The sequence below is a fragment of the Sardina pilchardus genome, chromosome 4 (assembly GCF_963854185.1).
Source record: "Sardina pilchardus chromosome 4, fSarPil1.1, whole genome shotgun sequence".
NCBI lineage: Eukaryota > Metazoa > Chordata > Actinopteri > Clupeiformes > Clupeidae > Sardina > Sardina pilchardus.
The window spans coordinates 14,208,570-14,231,301 of NC_084997.1; the positions used below are offsets into that span (position 1 = coordinate 14,208,570).

Here is a 22,732-nt window from a genome sequence, read left to right on the forward strand (position 1 = left end):
CCTCGAGCCAGTTCGTTACGCTGGCCAGCCCTGACCAGGCCTGACTTTCAGGCATTCGAAAAACAGGCTGCTCGCTCACTGGCTCGCTCAGTGTCGGTTTGTGGTTGTTTGTGCTCGTTCACATGGAAATCCATGATCCCTGCTTTTTGTTGTGGCTGCGTTTCTGCTCGGCTCGGGATAATTTGCCACAATGAGTCTACATAAATGGTGGGGTTTTTTTTTTACTGTGGAATTGTGCATGAGAACTGTCCATCACCAGCCCTGTGAGAAATCACATTTGACGTTAACTCTGAATCCAGTAAATGATATCCTTTCAATAGCCTGGAAAACACTGCTTAGCAGCACTGCACAATTACCGAAACTATTATTTAAGTGGGTATCGAAATCCCCCCTTCTTACTTGAAACGGATGTTTAAAAAAAAAAAAAAAAAAACGAATAAGGTTGAGAATGATGCCAGCCCATGCAAAATTAATGTGGGAAGTTATCGATAGCTGCTCTTCAGACACCAAAACAAAATTGTGTTTTATTGTGTGAGATTGTGTGAGTGCGGCGGCGGCGGCGGCGGTGGTGGAGGTGGTCAGAAGCCTGTATGGCAGGAAGAGGCTGACAGGCGGGGCAGAGGGGGCAAAACTGGGCGGGAACCCACCGTGATGCCCGCCTGCCACGGTGACGGCCAGCCACAGGTGCCCTCATTAGCCGGCCACCCAGAGATACCTCCGCAGCCGTCCCAGCAGCACACCTGACACACACACACACACACGTACACACACATATGTACATGCACACACACATGTACATGCACACACACATACACACACACACAAACACACACACACAATCACCTGGCAGACACACACACTCACATTCACTGACACACACACACTCACCTGACAGACACACGTTCAGAAATGCACACACACACACACACACTGACCTGATGCACAGACGTGCCCACAGACACACACACATTCATCTGATGCACACATAGATACCATGTTCATCTGACACATACATGCACACACTCTCACCTGACAAACACACACACACACACACACACACACACACACACACACACACACACATGCTCACTAGGCTTGTCTGCCTGGCTGCCTGCCTCTCCATTTCCTCTCTATCTCATCTCATTACTCATTGATTTAGGAATCAATACTACCTTTCACACACCAGGGCTGTTTGAAACCCAAAAGAGATGGAATGGGAGAGAGCCAGAGCCAGAGCCAGAGCGAGTAAGGGTGTTAAAAAAAGGAGAGAAAATACTTACTGAGCAGAAATGGAAAAGCGAAACCAGCCCGCTTCTTCTAGTTACACAGAATAAAACCAGGCAATTATAGAGCGGAAACAAGCAACTGCTCATTTTTTATCAGACAAACATCTGAAATCGTACAAGCGCCGGCCGAGATCGGATTTGACCTTTCGTGACCCACTGCTTCTGCCTCTGTCCCTTGTTTTACATTTCTACATCTCTTTATAAACCGGTTTCCTTTGTTAACTTGCTCCCCGAACATGTGGAGCTTGCATTAGCGCCATGCTAACACAGTTAATGGACAGTTTTGGAGAGAGCGGCCCCTTTGACAAACCCTCTGGGATCTCTCTCGCTCTCCCTGCACAGACTCTCATTAGTCTTTTCACCATTGTCACGGGTTCTACGGCCAAATATATGAGATTCACTTTTCACACACCCACACACACACACACACACACACACACATTCAAACACATTCACACACATACACATGGAGCACTATTGAAGGGGAACAAAAGCTTTCCGAGCTTTCCGGATTCCCAATCAACCAGCCCCACGATGCACCCTGCGCCTCTCACACACTCTAATCAGTCAGCAGGTAATAGAGCCGCACTTTAAAAAATATTATTAACCTCATCTGTCTAGATTAGGGCCTAATAGCGGCGCTTTCTGTGTATTGTCTTTGTAACAGCTGGTAATGTACATACATATTAATCTACTCCGGTTTGCGAGACGGAATGGTTTGGCGGGGTGGGTTTGGCGCGACCGTGCCCTTCACAAAGCGAGGGAGACACAGGTTAGGGAAGCCACTAATTAAATGTCAGCCGTGACAGATTAAAATTATGAAATTTAAAATCGGCAAGTAGCTCTTTGTCATTGTCAAATTAAGCGGCCGGGCCCGCGCGGCGATGAGAAGCCAGGGGGAGCGGAAGAGCTTTAATGGATTGAAAGGGAATGTGCCTTAGCAGCACGCATGGGGGAGTGAGGGGTGTGTGTGTGTGTGTGAGTGTGTGTGTGGGTGGGGGAGGGGGGGGTTAGTGAATAAAGATTTTCCAAGACGCCTAAGATATGGGGCACACACACATACACACAGTCACATGCACATGCACTGGCACACACACACACACACACACACACACACACATCTCTCTACTCACCTCAGCCAGGGTGGATGGAAAATGCAGGGGGGGTGGGGGGTGTTCCCTGTCCTGACTATACAATTTAGCGCTTTTATTTATCTACACAAATGCCCGAGCAGCGTGGAATACAGGAGGCAATCTCTGTCACACTGCTTGTTGCTTTAATCTGCCGATTAAAAAAGTGATTGAGGCGTATCAGGAGGAGTCAAAGGCATAAAATAAATTTTACAGGTGCATTGTGCTTTCTGCGCTTGGGGCATAAGTGATTTATTACTCTCCATATTATCTCATTTGGGTGTTAAAGCCACACCACCACCACACACACAAACACACACACACATTCCACCAGCCTCCACATCCTTTCTTCTGAAGTGAGAGATTTTTTTGCCAGCCAGTCATGCCAGGTGATCACTATTCTTCTGCAGACATTTCTAAAATGTCTTAATTTCAGCCCCCCTCCACCGCACCCACCTTCCGCTACCCCCCTGCCCACCCTATCCCCACCCCACCCTACATCACCCAGAATCTTGTGAGTTGTGAGAAAGTGTGTTGGAAAGGATGGGCAACAAACTCTGCTCTGTTACATAGATCAATTAATGTTGCAGATCAGTGATATGAAATCAAATAACTATCAGTTTAGACTTTTCTCTCACTTTTTTGGGGGAGAATTATCAAAGCAGCAATGTCTCTGCCTCCCATCCATATTTATGATGTTGCGGTCTTTTAATGAAGCCCACGTCGGATCATTTTCTGGCTTGTAGGGGTATATTAGTGAGTCTGGTCTGTGAACTGAGCCCTAATGAACTACAACAAGAGTTTTGCTGCAGTGTAGCAGGAGAAGGGTGGGGTGGGGGGTGGGTTGGGGGGGGGGGGGTGGGGGGGTGGAGGGAGAGAACGAAACGAGAAGAAATAAGAGAGGAAAAAAGGTCTACCGCAGCATTTCTCAATAAATAAACCCATGCTAAATTAGTCTGATTCTGTGTTATTGCGTGTGAAGTTCAAAGGCCTTTCCGTGCTCAAACCAGGTCTGGTATGTGTACAGCCTTAGCAACATTGAGGGCACAGCTTGCAATAAAGCAACGTGCAAAAAAAAAGAGAAAGAAACTACAGGCAGCGGTACAGCGGTAGCACTCATCGAGGATCAAAAAACGACACAGATTAAAAGTGACAAGATCCAATTAAATTTAATTACACAAGCTGTATTTTCATTTTAACTGACAATTTTTATTAGGGTGCCGCACACACACTTAAAGCAAGGAGCCGAGGCGCAATCATATCAGCATAACTCAGTTAGGATATGCCGAATCCTGCGTGCCTAATTTACCGTAATTGAATTAAGGGCAAGGAGAGTTTAAATGAGTTCAATAGTTTGGGGAAAAAGATCAGTGGGCCTGAGATCTCAGAATGCAGTAGGTTAAAGATGATGATGAGGCGATGTCTCCACGTCCCTGCCATCTGCTGCACTCGAATGTGCAACTCCAAATGTGCAGTTCGGGTCAAAGACAGGTTCACAACGACCACAAAAAATTCCACACAGCCCTGAGAAGGCCTTGTGGGGTTTTTTTGGGGGGTGGGGGCAAATACATTCATGCACTCCAAGAGTCCAAGTGGTTTACATGACAGGTTAGCAAAATAAATATCCAGGATATCAACATGATCTCCCCCTGGGAAAGAAACAGTTCCCTTACAAACACCAGTGAGAAAAGAGTTACAGCACACAATTGTTTACTTCCTAGTTTTTGTTAACTGTTAGCTAAAGTCTTTCCTTTCATCTGCAGACAGTCTGGCAGAAAATGTGGATGAAACATGTTACCGTTAAACAACACAATGTGAAATTCAGACTTAGAGGAGGAATTTTATATCCCCAAATTATCGTTTTGACCATTTTACTACCAATCCCATGCAAATGAAATGAAATGTAATTCTCAGACCGCCAGTGCATTTGAAGGGTTAACTGCCCCGCAGGGTTCCCGTTTTTGCGAATAAAGGAGTTATGTGTTAAGACTTTTCCCACTGTCTTAACCGGCTCTCGTGGATAGCACAGAAATGTGAGGTGACACTTGAAGAGTCGGCTTTGTGTCTGTGAGGTGCGCTTTGTTCAGGTAGCGAAGTGACTGGCACGGAATCGGCTTAGCCCCAGGTGCTGCACCTCGTACGCTGCGCACAGTCCTGTCTCGAGCGCCCGGGGATTTCTGTGCCCTGTGGTGTTTCCCCAGGTCTTCAAAGAGCTCGAGATCATTGTTGTGTTTTGTTTTGTTTTGTTTTGTTTTGTTTCGTTTTCATTTTCATGTCACAAAATAGCACAATAAATTAGAGCTCTGTTACAGTAAAAAGTAAATGGAAAGCTGTAAAACTGATGGATTTCTTTTTTTTTTTTCAAAAGAATTATCATTTTTGATCATGAAAGTTCCACTTTATGATGAGCGTTTACATCACAAATGTAAACAAGCTATAAGCTATCAGCACTAGCATGAGTGGTTGATAGCCCAGTCATATGAATCTTCATTAACTTTCTAAACATACATTTCTGTCAAATTCCTCTTCACAATATAATAATGAATACTGTAGACAAAAAATGTGTATACATGGTTACCATAGGCATCATTTTATCTTCTACTCTGTGTATGTGATTTATGTGACAGCCGAGTGCATTTGAGAGATAGAAACATGCTGAGGTGTCTACAGCTTTTCATTTGTCCATGTAACAGTTCATTCATGTAATCCATGTTTCATGAAATACCGTTGGTTGTCCTGTTGCTGCGATTGTGTAAGTTCAACTTAAACTCTCTCTCTTTCTCTTTCTCTCTCTCTCTCTCTGTACGTGTGTGTAAGTGTGTGTGGCTCAGACAGCTTGGCGAGGTAATGATGTCCTTGAGTGTGTAACACTTTGTCTGGGCCTTAAGGTCCCCAGTGTGTTAATCTGCTCCCATCTGTGTGTGTGTGTGTGTGTGTGTGTAGTGGAAGAGAGAGAAAGGGGGGGTTCAGTGGCCCCTGTCTTTTTCAGGGGTCGTGGGGGTCATCAGTGACACCAGCTTTAACTGTTATTTACTCTGATCCCACGACAAGACAGAAACAGCCCGGACTGACTCAAGTGATGTATGTTAAATGCGCTCCAAATTACCAGCATGATGGATCTATTGATGGCCCATTCCAACCTGTCAGGGTATCTCCGCCAGCCTTTCACTTACCCCCCACCCCTGCCCCCCCCCCCCACCCACCCCCCTCCTTCCCTCCATCCATCCTGCCCCTCCACCCCTCTCCTCTCCTTTTCATCCCTCTGTCCTAACCTCCCTCTCTCGCTCTCTCCCTCCCTCCCTCTCTCCCCATGGCCCCATAGCTGTCGAGACGCGGCGCTTTTTCTCCGAATAGGAAATGAAGGGACCAAACGGAGACAGGGACCCCCACTAACCCTCTCCGTGTTCCCTGCTCTATCTAGCTGCTCCTCTCCCTCTCTCCCTCATGACTGGGATCATGCACAATTAAACCTGGGTCATCCACCTACCAAAGGCACCCCCCGATACCCTCCTCTAATTCTGTGTGGTATTGTATTTTCACTTTGAGCGCTTGCCACAGTGGCCCTAGAGCCCTTGTTGTCGTACATGTGCACAGTGCAGCGGTTCCTTTTTCCTCCGTGTGTGTCGTGTAATGTGTAATGCATTTGACTGAGGCGGTATGTATGTCATCTTCAGGACAATAGAGTGAAAGGGGAAAAAAGGAGCTTTTAGTATCTGTAGCTCGGCTCTGAGCGTGACATGTAAAAAAGGCTGGCTGCTGAGATGGCCATGTAGTGCATGTCAAAGGAACTTACCCTCCAACAAAATAATGCCCGCGTTTAAACACCTTGCACTTGCTGACCTCAAGAAACCGGCTGAAAACCAGGAAAGCCTGATAGATGCTGGTCCGTATTTGTTTATTTGCCTGTGGCAGGTGGCGTGGTTGCACGGAGCATTTCTACAATCGCAGAGCGCTACGGCCTCCCCTCCACTTCATATTGAAGCCGGCGCATCGTCTGCCGCTAATTGACTCACACAGGCATTAGCGGGATTGAGTTAGCGCCCAAAGTTCATTAAGCAGATAAATGCGTCTCTTAGCTCGCTAAACAGCCCTCTCTGCACAACTGCACAACTCTTTTCCCGGAATAGGATTTTAATACAATGGAGCTCAATTAGCGATTGCAATGTATTCATTCCGCCCACGATAATCGGGCGAAAATACAAGCGAGATCACCAGATAAGTACACTCCTCGAAACACGGCACGCGTTATTCGGGTGAGCGAATGAAGTGTGAATCGGAGTGCTTTCTCTCTCTGGCTATAAAAGTGTTGAACCTTAAATGCCGCTGCATGTGTTTGTGGGAATAAAAAGGCTGCAATGATGTATTGACTTCCTGCCTGCACGTAACATGGAGAGAAGGGTCTCTGGATGGTGGCTGTCGCAGTGAGTGGCACAGCAGCAGAAGCCAGGCAAAGCCGAGGAGAACACTTTCATTCTGCCACTTAAAGGACAAATTACCCAGACAATGGACCTCTAAAGTTGGCCCGTAATTCAGTTAGGACTGTTGACTCAAGGCATTCTCTGTGTTTTTTTTGCCCCCTGAAAAGGAAATTCCGAAAAACTTCATCTGGATGCAGTCACACAAAATGAAAGGCGGCATCCTTTATCTGGCCCAGATAACTGCAGATGAACCACCCTAATATGAGCGCAAATAAGATTTAGCGATTCCATACTTCAGCCGGCCACAACTCAAAGTGATTTGGATCAATAGTGTTTGCTAGAGTGAGCGACGAGCAACAGACTCTGAGCATCACACATACACACACACACACACACACATACACACACACACACACACACACACACACACACACACACACACACACACACACACACACACACTAAATCATACAGCGGAGTAAGGCACGAGTGGGCCGTATTCAAATTTCACCGGTGTCAAATTAATTTCTGCATTATCTGAAAATTCAATTAGAAAGTGCCCCCTCCTCCTCCACCCCCCCCCCTCCAGTCCTCCTTCTTTTTGAGACTCCTCCCTTCCTTCCCTCCGTCCCTTGGCGAGTACGAAAGTGTCCGACATCCCCAATGTGACAAATTACAGTTCTCAGAGTGCATATCAAGGCGAAGTGTTGAGCCTTGCTAATCTTCTCTCTAATTCTCAATTACTGTAAAATGAAGCCATAAATCACGGCGACAGCCCGATCGATGGAAACGTTGTTTTTGGAGTGATTGGCAGCCTCCCCAAAGGTTACTTTTTAAGTTGGTTTAAGGTTACCGCTCTCCAAGGGCCAGAGGCAGACTGAGGAGGGGGGCCGACCAAGGGGGGGTTAGGATGGGTTTTAAAAAGAGGGGGGGGGGGGGGGTAAGGGACGCGTGGCAGCTTGAAGGGGGGAGGGGGGGGGTTTGCGGTGTGGGTTGTGTGTGTGTGTGGGAGGGGGGGGTGGGCTTGAACTCAATCTATATGATGCAGGGCTTGAAGCCTTTGGGGGATACAGCGTAGAGACAGCACCAATTTTTAGCCCATCAGCCATCCAATTTTTCTCCTTTTCATACCTACTATACTAAATGAGAAACAAATTAAATTTCTCCCCACTATCTCCACAGAAACCATTTAAATCCTTTATGGAAACTAAATTGTCCCCAGACAAATCGCCCCTGGTTCGGTGAAAATACACCACCACGCTCCGAACCGAAATAAATTTGTGTCACTCCACATAGGCCATTGTCTGTAGTAGCATTCATCGGAGACTTGGACTTGGAGTGGGGCGAAATAAAATCAGGGGGCCACTTTTGGAAGAACAAAAGACGAGAGAGGATGAAGCAGGACCCACTCTGCACCCTCCTCTTCCTCTTCCTCTTTCCCTTCGTCTCTCCCTCTACCCTCTCTCTTTCCCTTTCTCTTTCTCTCTCTCCCTTTCTCTCTCTCTCTCTCTCTTTCCCTTTCTCTCTCTCTCCCTTTCTCTTTCTCTGTAGTCCCCCAGAGGTGGCATTATTAATTTTCGGCCAGCATTTTTTTCTCATCCTTTCTTTTTCCCCTTGTATTCATGAGGCTGAGATTGAAATGTAAATGAAGGGGGGAATGAGTAGTCAGCACAGTGGCCTCAGCCGCACGAAAGAGCGAACGCAAGAATGAACGGACGCACAGAGGCAGCAGCTAACACATGCCGTAGACAGAGAGGGGGGACTCTCTCTCTCTCTCCATCTCTATCTCCCTCTCTTTTTCTTTCTTTCTCTCTCTCCCTATCTCTCTTTCAATCTATTTCTATCCTTCTCATTTCTCTCTCTCTCTCTCTCTCTCATTCTCTCTCTTTCCCCTCTCCCCAGCAGTTATCGTTCAGAGAGATTAAGCGTGCGGGACATCAATCACTACATCAGGGAAACAATGAATAAAATGGCCCCAACAAGGGCGATGAAAAATCACTGACAGGGCGGCCGGCTGCTGGTGGGCTACCTGAGCGGCGGCCGCTGATTAGTCCGTCTGAGCACTGGCAGGGGGCTTCTGGAGGGGCGGGGGGCTGTGTGTGTGTGTGTGTGTGTGTGTGTGTGTGTGTGTGTGTGTGTGTGTGTGTGTGTGTGTGTGTGTGTGTGTGTGTGTGTGTGTGTGTATATTTGTGTGTGTGTGTCTGTGTGTGTGTGTGTGTGTGTGTGTGTGACTGTATGTGTGTGTGTGTGTGTGTGTGTGTGTGTGTGTGTGTGTGTGTGTGTGTGCGTGCGGGGAGGTGCTCCCTCACTGAGGGACGATGATGCTGTGTTGTGTGTGTGTGTGTGTGTGTGTATGCACAGTTGTGTGAGTGTGTGTGTGTGTGTGAGTGTGTGTGTGTATGTGTGCTTCTGGCTGCCTTTGTCATCTGCAGGGCAATGTGTCTTTCTGAGCGCTCCTCTTGAGGATATTTCTCTCCTTGTCACTAATAGCTCCGTACCAGAGATAAGCTGTGAAGGTCAACCCTCTGAAAGACAGGACCCTCCAAACCTCATTTACTGAGCATCAATATCAAGCGATATCAAGTAGTGTGATTATGCTATAGCAAAGACATTATCAGTACTGTGCATTAATGTTTATCCCATGGTTATTACCAGCTTATAAGCACCATTAAGAGGAAGCCATAATGAAGTCATTGGATTATATGAGAAGTCGTTGGTTTCGGATCCGTGGATGTCATGGCTTTGATAAAAGACAGGTGTGTAATTGGTGTGTGAGCGGATGAAGAATCACACAGTGCTTCCTGCTGACATCTTCTTAGCAGGGTATCTTTGGGCTTCCTTCCATGTGATATTTCTCCTGTCTGAGCCAAACTAGGGTCCCCCTCAGCAAGTGTGTGTGTGTGTGTGTGTGTGTGTGTGTGTGTGTGTGTGTGTGTGTCACCTCGAGTTCATGTCTAACCCAATCAGGGGCAATCAGTGATGACATCAGCACTTAGAGGCTGTTAGGGGCCGGCGGAATTCCATTTTCTCAAGCCCTGCCGCAGTCGTCCATTATCATCTGTTTTTCTCTTTTTTACTTCCCTTCTCTCTCCCTCTCTCACTCCTCTCTTTCTCTCCTTCTTTCTTTCTTTCTTTCTTTCTTTCTTTCTTTTATGTCCCTCAGCTATCCACTGTTTGTGCTTCGTGTTTGCTAACGCCCACACGTACACTACACACTCTCTCTCTCTCTCACACACACACACACACACACACACACACACTACATAAAGCTAATATGCTGAAAGACTCCTGTCCTGTCTTCCTGCTCCCATTGAAATCACTGCGAGTGCCATTTATGCTTAATGCTCCTGGGTTTGCAATAAAGCGCAGCGACGGCGGCGAGGCAGCGAGGAGGCTGCTCCTGAAGCGGAGATGAGTAGACCTCTGGGGGATTCGCCGCGCGCCGTCTGCCGAGAGCACTCAAACCCTGACAGGCGAAACCAAAATATTTCACATAATTTGATTAGGGTTACAATGACAATCCTTATTTATAGTCGGCTTCAGAGGCAGAGGCTGTGGGTGGAAGGTGGTGGTGGGGGGGAGGAGGAGAGGGAGAGGGAGAGGAGGTGGGAAGTGTCTGTGTGTGTGTGTGTGGAGGGGGGGGGGGGGGGGGGGAGTTGTGGGCGAGCATAGTTCGGAGCTTTTGTAGTGACGCATTCAAATTAATTTCTTTTTGTTTTCGCGACTGCAGTGCAAATAAAAACAGGGCCTGTTCACGCTGGCAGAGGGTAATTACAGCATACAGTGTGTGTCCACCTTTGCCATAACAACCTCAACCTGATTACACCACTCACTCTCCACGACTGCAGCGACTCCAACCCAGACTTGGCCCAGACTCGCTCCCCCAGATCAGGGTGTCGCTATGCACATTGCCAATTTATTAATATGGTGCAAACATTTGCACAAACAATTGCTGTAGTCAATAATGTGCTCCAGTTTCTTCAAAATGGTTGTTGTTTTGTGGGCACTGTGGCTGCAATGTCTGTACCATAATCAGGTCCTTATGGGACTCGGGTTCGAATCCGACCGATGGTCATTTCCTGATCCCACCCCATCTCTCTCTCCAACTCACTTCCTGTCGCTTTACACTGTCCTATCACAGTTCAGGCAAAAAGGCCAAAAAAAATTACTTAAAGTTTTTTTTTGTAGTTTGTTAGTCCCATTCTGAGAGCACAGAGCTGACCTCTGACCTGTCTGTGGAGGGGCTGAGCCACAAGAGATTCCCTCAACGCTACATCAGGATCACTGGGGAACTGCGTCTCATTCTGCCTCTGATCATTTCTCTGATCATTTCTCCTATTTTACAGACAGGCAGACAATCAGCCTCTGGAGCATGTATATACATATACAGTATGTTCTATATATATACCATCTACACGGATTCAGATGTAGAGAGGCACATGCCTTGTGGAATTCTCAAGAAGGACGCCTGAGTGCTGATGGAGGCCTTCCTAAAATAGATGATCACCTGGTATGTCGTAACCTCATGTAGCACGTATATATAACCTCATGTATATAATATGGTGCAGGCTGATATAAGGTGATATAGCGTGTGTAAATATGCATGTGATCAAACGCGGAGCAGAAGATAAACTGTCAGGCAGGCAGAGCAAAGGGACCGCGGTGCCTCCATCAGAGAGGCGTCAAATTGTTGCTTCCTTGAACCTGAACTCGGAGTTAACAACCAAGTCCCGCACGTTTATTTACTTGCTTGTTGCCGGGCGTGCCCCACTAAACAAACATTTCATTTATCTGCCATTCTGCGCTTCCTTGCTCACGAGACAACCCCCCGATAAAAGTCGTTCAATCAGTTTCTGCGGCTGTTTCGAAGACCTCTCTTTCCCCTCGGCGTCATCTTTCTAATTGAAAGGAGATTTAAAGGAAATTCGGCTGCCATAAACATCATTCTGCTCAATGGGAGCCGGTTTAGATCAAATGGTGGTGAGGCCGTAACAGTTACCTCTAACCTTGACGCTTGTCTTTTCACTTTCACACAGCTAAGATCCGTGGCACACTTCTCTCTCTCTCTCTCTCTCTTTCTCTTTCTCTCTTTTTTTTTTTTTACTCAGGAGCGAGATGGCTGTCACTGTATTTTGTCAGCAAAGCATAATATTTCTTCAGGACTTCTAAACCTGGCGCGCAGCGGGGTGGGAATGAAAATACAGCGGCGCATAAACTGCGCGAGTCAGTTGTAAATCACCTAACACCGTGTAGAGGCAAGCAGGTAGACGCGCTGCTCCCTGTCAAGTCTTCCCCTCAGAAAGAGGGTTGGACATCAGCCATGGTGCTTTAATCAACCGGTGAATAATAGATATGCAGAGCTTGCTTTCTTTGGAAGCCATGGCACCAGGAAAAAGAGAAGAGAGAGAGAGAGAGAGAGAGAGAGAGACTGGAAGAGGTAGAAAAGGAAGTCGACACACACACACACACACACACACACACACAAAAAAAAACAACAGCTTAAACTTACTTCGCTTTCAGACTTCTCCAAGTTGTGCTATTTAATTTTTTTTCTCCTGTGTTTGTTTGTTTGGGTGTCAGGGGTTATTGCTTTGCTGCAAATCTGAAAGGCATCTTTGAAGCTTTAATATGAGCGGTTCACACATAGACTTCAAAGGTCGCCTCTCATCGCTGTGATAAGATGTGAGTGTGAGAGAGTGTGTGTGGGTGTGGGTGTGGGTGTGTGTGTGTCTGTGTGTGTTTTTTTTTTTTTTTCAAATGATAATGTTTTTGTTGGCAAGACATTTTTACAGGCTTGGTTTTATTCAGTCTTTTCCTTTTTTTAATTATACAACTTGGGATGGCTGGCACCACTGTGGTTGCTGGTTAAGTGCTGCTCAAGTGCTTATGCCATGCAGCTGGAAGTTATTGTGCTCTGGTAAAACAGAATTCGTTTGGAACCGTCCAATATTATTCAGATGGCACAGTCTGGACTCTCTGGAGTCTTCATATAATCATGAATATGTACACACAGTCTGTAATGTTAAGTGCTTTTTAATTAATGGCACAATGTGCGTTGTATTACATTGCACCTCATTAACCGTAGAGCAGACTCTTGACCTTTCTGCTTTAATCCCATATAATGGTAGGTATAAAGAGGCCTGTATGAACACCATATGGTTTATTGGTTTTGGGTCGCAATATTGTAGTAAACAGTCTGTAATAAAGTCATATTGTATGTATTATAAGGGAAAGAAGAATGGATTTGTCATTGTCATTCATGTTTTACTATCATTTCAAGACGGCCTGTTGATGCAAATCAACCTCATTGTCCTTTGACTGGCTTTAAACGGCATGAGCTGAAATATGACACAACATTGAGTTAGCTGTAATTCCTCTTCTCACATTTTCTTCTGTCAAGAAATTGTCTCTTTTTCTCTCTATCTCTCTCTGTCACACACACAGACACACACACACACACACACACACACACACAAATAGCTCCCTCTTTCAGCTGTCAGTCACGATGACACCAGTTCATCCTGTGTGAGATGTCAGCTGACTCCTCACTAACACTCTCTGTCCCCTTCAGAGAGCAAGCGCGAGAGAGAGAGACAGATGTTTGAGATTCGCCCTCTAGAAGAAGCGAAAAAAAAAAATCAAGTTACGGCCTCTCTGGTGCTGTTGCGGCAGTGTTTGCTGCAGTTTATTAGTGTTAACCGAATAAAAATGACATTAGCGACACAGATCTACATGAGGCTTGGGAGCTCCTGAGACAGGGCCAGATGGCCTCGCTCTCTCTGCAGTTACGTGGGAAGACTTGTCGAGAAGCAGCAGCCCTCCCCCTCCCCCACCCCCACCCCCACCCCCACTCCCACCCCCCCATATTGATTGAATTTCTGCCCTTCACTGCGGCTCCTATATCTACATGTGTCCGCGCCGATATCGGTTGCGAGAAATCCGATACGGGGGGTTGCGGAGTGGGAGTCGGTGTGCTGTTCCCTATTAAAGTTGCCAGTCCCATCTGTCCTCCTGGAGGTAACTCCCCCTCCCTCCCACCAGCCCATTTTAAATGGATCTTGCTTCTTGCACTGGGAGGTGCAACATAGTGCTGTCTTGCCCGTCTTTTCTTTCACCCACAATTCACCTTGGTCAAGTTGGGCATTAACTGAATGAAAACAAACAAAACAGAAAATGGATGATATTTCCTTGATTGAAGTATCCATGCATTGTCCTCTGTGAGATTGCTGCTAGGCCACTGCACAGTGGTTATGGTGTTGTGGTGCCTCACAGGCCAAATAAAATCTCATTGAAAAATATGCATCCTTCATTTACACCATTTTATTGGCTACAGAGTGCTCTGTATATGGAAATTTCTGAATGTGTGTGTGTGTGTGTGTGTGTGTATGCTCACGTTGCCAGAGTGCGTGTGTATATGTGTACGTACGGGCGTGTGAATGTCTCCCTGTATGTGTGTGTCACCAGTGCGTGTGTGTGTGTGTTTGATAAATGCTTGGCTTGTGACTATTCCAGTCCCGGGGATATCTCTGATGTACTTATTAATAATAAATTGTCTGTGCCGAATGTGAGCGCCGAGGCTCCCTGTGCACAGATTGTGTAAACAAAAGACTGCTCTGAGTATCCATCTTAATAAAAAGACACTTTTACTCGATAAAGCGGCCTCGATGAAAGATTGGATTTTTGAGGGCTTCGCTCTCCCTCAGTCACTTCTGTTGGCGTTCAACTTGACCGCACTGCTGCAGTTCCCAGGGTCAAAGGGAGCAAGCACACTCTGTCGGGGAGACAAAAAGACTGTTAGTAGCGAATTCTGCTCCACTGTTGTACTAGTGCCTACAGTTTGTGTTGGAATGAGAAAAAGTAGTCTTTTGGTAAGCGCTGCATTTTAATAATATATGTTTAGTATGTTTTATTTTTGAACGAGACATATTGTAGATGATGAGGTGTGTTTTGATCACAACATGTGTGGTTAACAGGATATTGCATGAGTTTTGCCATTTAAGAGGCTGAGAAACAGCTCACCACCTTATGGCACTCTCTCTCTCTGTGTGTGTGTGTGTGTGTGTGTGTGTGTGTGTGTGTGTGTGTGTGTGTGTGTGTGTGTGTGTGTGTGTGTGTGTGTGTGTGTGTGTGTGTGTGTGTGCGTTCTGATTAAACAGGAAGCACTAAACCTGGTTATTGGAATGCGGCCCTTAAGGAGAACAGGGCCTTAAATCTTCCCATGCCAGCTCCTTCTCCACACCAAAATAAGCCCTCCACCATAAATGTTACAACAACCCCATGGTACAGTGCACACACACTGAGACTAATGTTCGCGATCAACCACAACATTCCCCCCAACTGACCCTTACAATACCAGTGTGTTGCCAAACTATGTCTGGCACATTAATAAAAAAATAGAGCACATTTATTTATGCATTTCTCATGCTAGGCTGATAGGTTACTTCTCCTTGCTTGTTTTTTAATCAAAGAGCGGGCCAGTCAGGGGGAAAGACATAAATCTCCCTCCGCTAGCGCTTTGTAAAAATACCCAGATTGAGTTTGCAAACCGTGGTCAGGAGAGAGCAGTAAATTACACCGCTAACAAAGTTTACATTGATTCAGATATAAGCACTTGTCCGCGTGTAACAACGATAACCTTTTAGTAGATTTGGAAAACAAATTTGACACCAATTAAAGTAACGAATGGGTTTTTTTCTCCTCCCTGCCCCCCAACAGGAAGTGAGGCAAATGTGTATTTGGGAGAAAGAGAGAGAAAGGGCAGAATGAGTGAGTAAGTTTGTGTGTGTGTGTGTGTGTGTGTGTGTGTGTGTGTGTGTGTGTGTGGGGGGGGGGGGGGTGTGTGTGTGTGTGTGTGTGTGTGTGTGTGTGTGTTTGTGTGTGTGTGTGTGTGTGTGTGTGTGTGTGTGTGCGCGCGTGTGGGTGGGTGGGTGGGTGGGTGGGTGGGTTTGTGTGTATGTGTTTGTTTATGCATGCACGTGTGTGTGTGTGTGTGTTTGTGTTTATGAGACCGAGAGAGAGAGATAGAGATCAGTAAGTGAGTAGAGAGAATGTGGAAGAGAAACAGGATAAAGATGGAGTGAGAGGAAGAGTGAGCTGTGTGTGTGTGTGTGTGTGTGTGAGAGAGAGAGAGAGATTTTGTGCATATGAGACAGAGAGAGAGAACAGTAAGTGAGAATGTGGAAGAGAAACAGGATAAAGATGGAGGTTGAGAGAAAGAGAGAGCTGTGTGTGTGACAGAGAGAGAGAGAGAGAGAGAGAGACAGAGAGAAAGAGAGAGAGAGAGAGAGAGAGACAGAGAGAGAGACAGAGAGAAAGAGAGGGGACTGGGTTGGGGGGACGGGGGGCATTAATACCCACCCTGTTCTCCGGTGACTACCCAGCAGAGACCTGCAGTAAAGTGCCCTAATACTGAAATGACATAACAAATTGCCCTCGTTCCACCGCCAGTTAGGAAACACAATAGAGTGTGGCTGCTCCTCTCCTCTCCTCTCCTCTCCTCTCCTCTCCTCTTCCCCTGGGTGGGTTATGGAGGAATGCCGTTTATAGACCATCAGAGGGGAGGGCGAGTGCCCCTTTATCTCTGAGACAGACCTGTCCGGGGTAGATGTGCTAACTCGAGATGAACTCTGCAGAATAAGGATCGTGTTACCCCCTGATCCATTATTTTGTCAGTGTGTGTTTTTCCGAGGTTCGTGAATTATAGCTCATTGTCACAGGCAAGAGAACAGGGCTGAATTTCCTGAATATCAGGGAGATATGAAAATGAAAAACTTTATTTGATGCTCTTTTGTTCTCGCGTGTCAAATAAATATTACATTTAGTTTGTAAATAACAACACGACCGCATCAGTAATCTCACTCAGAAGGCACGTTGGTACAATGTGCCAGCAATCCAGAGGAGACCATTTCATCCTCTGAACTTCAATGGTAGCGCATGACATTTTTTGGTAGGTTACTAGTTTGTTTTCTCTCCCTCCCTCTCTCTCTCTCTCTCTCTCTCTCTCTCTCTCTCTCTCTCTCCTTCTCCGTATCTTCAAAACAAACCGCTCTCGTGTGTTGGGATCTGAAGTGTTTACTTAGAAGGTAAAATATTTTCTCAAGTCCAAGCACTGAAGTGACAAGAGCGTCAGGGAAAGTAGTTTGTCCTCCCGTTGCAGTTCAGTGAAAATATTGTGGGAAGCTGAGAAAGAGACCAGTCTGTGATGGACGTCTCTGACAGTCTGGAGCACTTAGGCAATTATCGGCCGTTTCTGGCCGTCACCACATCTGACGGTCTGTGCATGTGTGTGTGGTGTGAATGTGTGTGTGGTGTGAATGTGTGTGTGTGTGGGTGGGTGGGGGATTGGTAGTGTGAAGATAATTTTACATTACACCGCCAGGCATTGGGGTCACTTTAAAAGGTAAGGCTCGTTTCAGGTTGGACATCGTTGTTTGATGGCCAATCATCCAAATTGGCCCAATCGCTCCCAAGCCCTCCTCTGCCAGGGAGTTGAGTTGAGGGGGGCGTGATGGGAACCCTGTGATCTGAGGGCGAAGTGCAGCTGTCTGTCCATACTGTGCTTCTCTGTGTTTAGAGAAAGCAGGGGCAAGTGTGTGTGTGTGTGTGTGTGTGTGTGTGTGTGTGTGTGTGTGTGTGTGTGTGTGTGTGTGTGTGTGTGTGTGTGTGTGTGTGTGTGTGTGTGTGTGTGTGTGTGTGTGTGTGTGTGTGTGTGTGTGTGTGTGTGTGTGTGTGTGTGTGTGTGTGTGTGTGTGTGTGTTTTGATGGGTATGGAGAGCAGGATCACACACAGATGCCACACACATGGGCCTCAGAGGTGGGACTGGGGGTTAGAAGCAATAGAGGGAGGGTTCTGGGATGGTGATAATGTGTCTGTGCGTGTGTGTGACTGTGTATGAGAGAGAGAATGGATGAGTAGATTTGGGTTAGTGTATGTATGTGTGTGTATAAATAAGGACAAAGAATGAGAGACAGGCAAATTGTGTGTGTATGTGAGAGAGAGAGAGAGAGAGAGAGAGAGAGAGAGAGAGAGAGAGAGAGAGAGAGAGAGAGAGAGAATGTGAGTGTGTGTGAGTGAGTGTGCATTACCTTCAGTGTTTTTTCACTGCCTCCCATTGCTCAGAGCCAGAGTGTGCAGCCCCTTGTGGAATCCCAGCCAGTGCTCTCGGGTCAGCCTCCCCATAATCTTTCCCATCCCCGTCTGCCCAGAACAAAGAGCATCTCATCTCCGCAGCGCTCTCCTCCTCCGTCCAGCCGTTCTGATGGGCCTTGACAGGAGGACGGTTCCAGTCCACCCCAAACCCGAAATGTGTAATCGCCTCCAAAAAATGGCTCACCTTATTGCGGGGGCCGAATCCATCCGCACTGCGCAATTAGGCCATTACGAACTGAGTGAGTGGAGTCCTTCGCGGAAGTGTCCCCTTACGCACGACTGCGGGGGTAATCGTTCTCCAGATAGCCCACAGGGTGGGAACAAAAGCTCCACATATTTGTACACTTGTATAGGTTAATCTGAACTGAGCGTGGTTTTCAGAGGGAATCAAAACATCCTGATTTCACTGACAGTGCCGGTTTTCTGTTATGGGCTCAGAAGCGCCGCCAATTCCAATGCGTTCATCTGCATTCTGATGACTGCTAGCAGTAATTTGTTTCAGACAGGCTCCTTGACTGATCTTGATGGAGGCACACTCTGATTTCAGATGCACACACACACACACACACACACACACACACTCACTCACTCACTCACACACATAGCATCTCTTGCTTTCCCTCCCTCTCTTTCTTTCTTTCTTTCTTTCTTTCTCTCTCTCTCTCACTCTCTCTCTCTCACACACACACACACACACACACACACAACACACACTCATAAAAGTATTACAGAGGAAGTCCAAACACATAACTGTCAAGAATACATTTGATGCTATCCCCCAATGGGGTGGTTATAGACCCTACTTGGTTTGTAGTCCAGCTATGATTGATAAACACCATTTCCCCCCTCTCTCTCTGTCTCTCTTCCCCTCTCTCTCTCTCTCTATCACTCTCTTTCTCTCTCTCTCTCTCTCTCTCTCTCTCTCTCTCTCTTTCTCTCCCTCTTTTATTTAAATAAAACCCTCATGCCTTGGAAATATCTCAGGAGGCACAGGGATATATTACGTTTGTTGGTTCATTGCCGCATCTGATTTATTTTACTGAATAAATGAATAGGGCTAATAGGCAGGGTAATTACAGAAAAGAGATCTTTGTAATTAGAGACTAACAACAAGCGTTTCTGCTCTGCTCTTGCCAAACAGCTGTTGGAAAAGGTAAGCCTCCGACCCCCCCCCCCCCCCTCTCTCTCTGCACACATGCTCCGACACATGAAAGTAATTTACTTGCACTTAACTGTCTATAAACAATTAGGGCGAAACGTCGCGAGGAACGTCTCACCGCCCGCTCTCGACTTCTGAAACATATTTTCCTCCTTCCTTCCTCGTACGACGTCGTCTGGGGCTGCTCCGCTGAACAATTATTAGCAATGCTCATCTGTGAGGTGTACAGTTTTTTTTCATGAATATTGCATCGCCTCCTCGTCATTACCATAACGAGACTATCAAAGATATTAGGAGCCTTCAACGGTGTCTTCGCAGGGTTCTCTCTTAGATCTATTGTCAAAGATCTGAGCATCGTCTGCAATTTAAAATTCACTCGTTTGCCTTTTTTTCCCCCTTCTCTCTTAGTCTCTCCATCACCACCCGTGTGTGTGTGTGTGTGTGTGTGTGTGTGTGTGTGTGTGTGTTCAATTGAGTGCCTATGTATTTGTAAATGCATAATTTGCATGAGTGCCAGTCATTGTGTATGTATGCATGTGTGTGTGCCTGGGTGTGCGTGTGTTTGTGTATTGTATTTGTGTCTGTGTGTATGTGTGGAGGGGGGTCTATACGTCTGCCAGTGTTCCTGCCTGGCTGTCTGTCTGTGCAGGCGTCTTCCCTGCCTCTGCTTGTGTCTACTCGGTCTCCGTTTATCCACTTTGTCTGACGGCTCGTATACAGAGCTGTGGAGTGGCTGCTCTCCTCTCTGACGCCTTCATCTGTGCAAGCCCACCCCTATATATAATGTATATTCTGTAGGATGAGGAGAGAGTGGCATTAGCATAATGTTTGGATGTATGTCTAATAACAATACGTGTGTGTGTGTGTGTGTGTGTGTGTGTGTGTGTGTGTGTGTGTGTGTGTGTGTGTGTGTGTGTGTGTGTGTGTGTGTGTGTGTGTGTGTGTGTGTGTGTGTGTGTGTGTGTGTGCGTATGCAGGAGAGAGGGGGATGCTAGCAGTTCACTCAGTTTTTTTTTTCTTCATATTCATTAGATGCAGTGGGTTTTGATGGACACCCAGGACAAGGCAAAGTAATTAGCATTTTCCTTGCTTTTGCGAATCCTCTCTCTCTCTCTCTCTGTGTCTCTCTCTCTCTCTCTCCTCCCACTCCAACTCTCTCTCTCCCCCTTCTGCCAGTGATGTCCTGTGAAGCCTGGAAAACGAGCGCAAATCCACTGTTTTGACACCGCCAGCCAGCCACTAACAGACTGTAATTATGTACTTCCAGGGACAAGATCAGTGTGAAGAACAAAGTGCAGCAGGAAACATTGGTATGACTTATTTGGCTGTTTTGTACAAAATGTCCATCACACACACACACACACACACACACACACACACACACACACACACGTATAATGTGCGGCCCACTTTAGTCTTTTTCCCCCCTCTCCTTCTTTTTCTTCCCTGGGTGTCTTGTTATTTTTTTCTCTCACCTTCCAGGAAATGTATTTGCTTATTAATGTGGCGAAAGACAGAGGGAGAGAGAGGGAGAGAGAGAGAAAGAGAGAGAGAGAGAGGGAGAGAGAGAGGGAGAGAGAGAGGGAGAGAGAGAGGGAGAGGGATGGGGGGACCATTCCTGCTGCTGGCTACATCAAGCGTCACGGAACGTGTTTACCCATTAACTAGCAAGACTAGCTACATGTCTGCATGTAAAAACATTTGAATTATTTTCTCTATCTTTTTGTGGCGGTGGTGGTAGTGGGAGGAGGGGGAGGGGGGGTTGCTGGTACCGGGGCAGAAATCTAAGCCTGTACATGAGCAGTATTCATGAGCCATCTGACAATTATGGCGTGGAGCACGGATCTGTTAACATATCCGGTGGTAGTGGATGGCACAGCAGAGCGCATGTATGATATGATACTGATAAATGGGTTTGGAGGTAGTGGCCTCCCGCTGAACGCCAACCAGTTTGGTGGAATTCATTGCTGGAAACAGGCAGCGACTAATCGCCCACACGGAGCTGGTGAGAGCCGGGACCCCGTGATTGTATTATCCCCAGGATGCTAACCTGCGCACGTGTGTACTGGTGCTCCTCAGCTAATCCAAAGATAACACCAGCATGCATCACTGAGCCCGTTGTTTGTGCAATGTGCATGTGTGCATGTTCTACTGTGTGTGTGTGTGTGTGTGTGTGTGTGTGTGTGTGTGTGTGTGTGCGTGCGTGTGTGTTATCCGATCCTAACTATCCTAACATGTTAGCTATGTGTTTGTCCCGTAGCATAATGAAAGGCCCTCTGTTGCATCAAGCCCTGAAGAGGCGTTTCCAGCTCGTGTCACCGTAAAGAATAACAATAATTTCATGATTATTTATGTATGTTTGAAACTAATTCAGAGGAACTGAAAAAAGAAGAAAAAAAATGAAGGACTGTTCTCATACATTGGCTGAACGTGTAGGGGGGGTGGGGGGTGGGGGTGGCGGTGCGGTGGAAAAATCTCGCCGTGTGAAGTGAAAAGGGCACGTTTATTACGCCAGGGCACCAAGCGCGCAGAGAGAAAAACGTTTTTTTCATTTAGGGGGAAATTTTGCCCGCTCACGACCAGAGCAAACTTCATTTAGCAGAGCAGCGCGGCTGCAGCTTGATTACAGCACCGCCCCGAGCTGTTGAATTTGAATAAGGCCCGAGCGGGCATGCAGGCGGTTTCTCCCCCATGTGATTGTAATTATTTACAAATATGTGCGCGTTCATATGAAATACAGGATGTTTTATCGGGCCTCATGCATGTAATTTATGTAGGGGCTGACAGGAGAGCGTGGAAAGGTCTTGATTTGGGAATCCCGGTTAATTCAATCAAATTACCACGCCGCCACAGGTTGTCATAGGCTAGCATACAAAAACATACCTCCTAGTAAGGATTAGGGCAATCACATTAGCAATATAAATTGTCATGACTGGCTTTTGTTTTGTATTTTAGGGAACATTAGTGTGTTACTGATGGCTGTATATGGATATTAGCAGGATAAAACAATCAGAGGTCAGCACAGGCTTTGGTGGCTGGCTGGTGGCTATGCTATATTCAATAACACTGAAACAAAGTGGTCCCCCTCCCATTATATTTCTTAATTTGAGCAAATCTCCCTACAAATGACTCCGCCGTGGTCCCACTTCAGTGGAGATGCAGATTACAGAGCGATAGCGTAATTGCGTTGGACGTCGGGCACTTGCTGTGAAAGTTGCCATGCTGATTGCACGGGAAGTGGAGTTCTTCTCTGTGCATAAGTAAAAACAGAAGGGCTTCCTTTCTCTGGAAAATGAGTTCCACCGCAGAGAAGACTGTACAGCACTTAAACTGTCACTTCCTCTTCAAATCATACACTAAACCTATTCATTTTTATACTCTCTCTCTTCACATAATAGTCTTTTGTAAATAGCTATTTTTATTCATCATAAAACAAAGGTCTTAATACCCAAAATACATCTTTGTGTTTTATATCAGCACCAATCATAGCACACATCTGAAGATGATACAAAATGATAATAACCGACGTCTCATGCATCTTGAATATATTATAATGTAGAAATACTATGATGTTCTATGGTGCGTTACGA

At 46.5% G+C, this 22,732-nt stretch overlaps 1 long non-coding RNA gene across 1 annotated transcript in view; it reads left to right on the forward strand.

Annotated features, from left to right (window-relative positions):
• LOC134077785 (uncharacterized) overlaps positions 1 to 22,732 on the forward strand; it is a 66,852-nt gene that overhangs the window by 42,231 nt on the left and 1,889 nt on the right. The window contains exon 2 of the long non-coding RNA XR_009938756.1: positions 20,410 to 20,452. This is a non-coding gene — a long non-coding RNA (uncharacterized LOC134077785). The remainder of the gene's footprint in view (positions 1 to 20,409; positions 20,453 to 22,732) is intronic.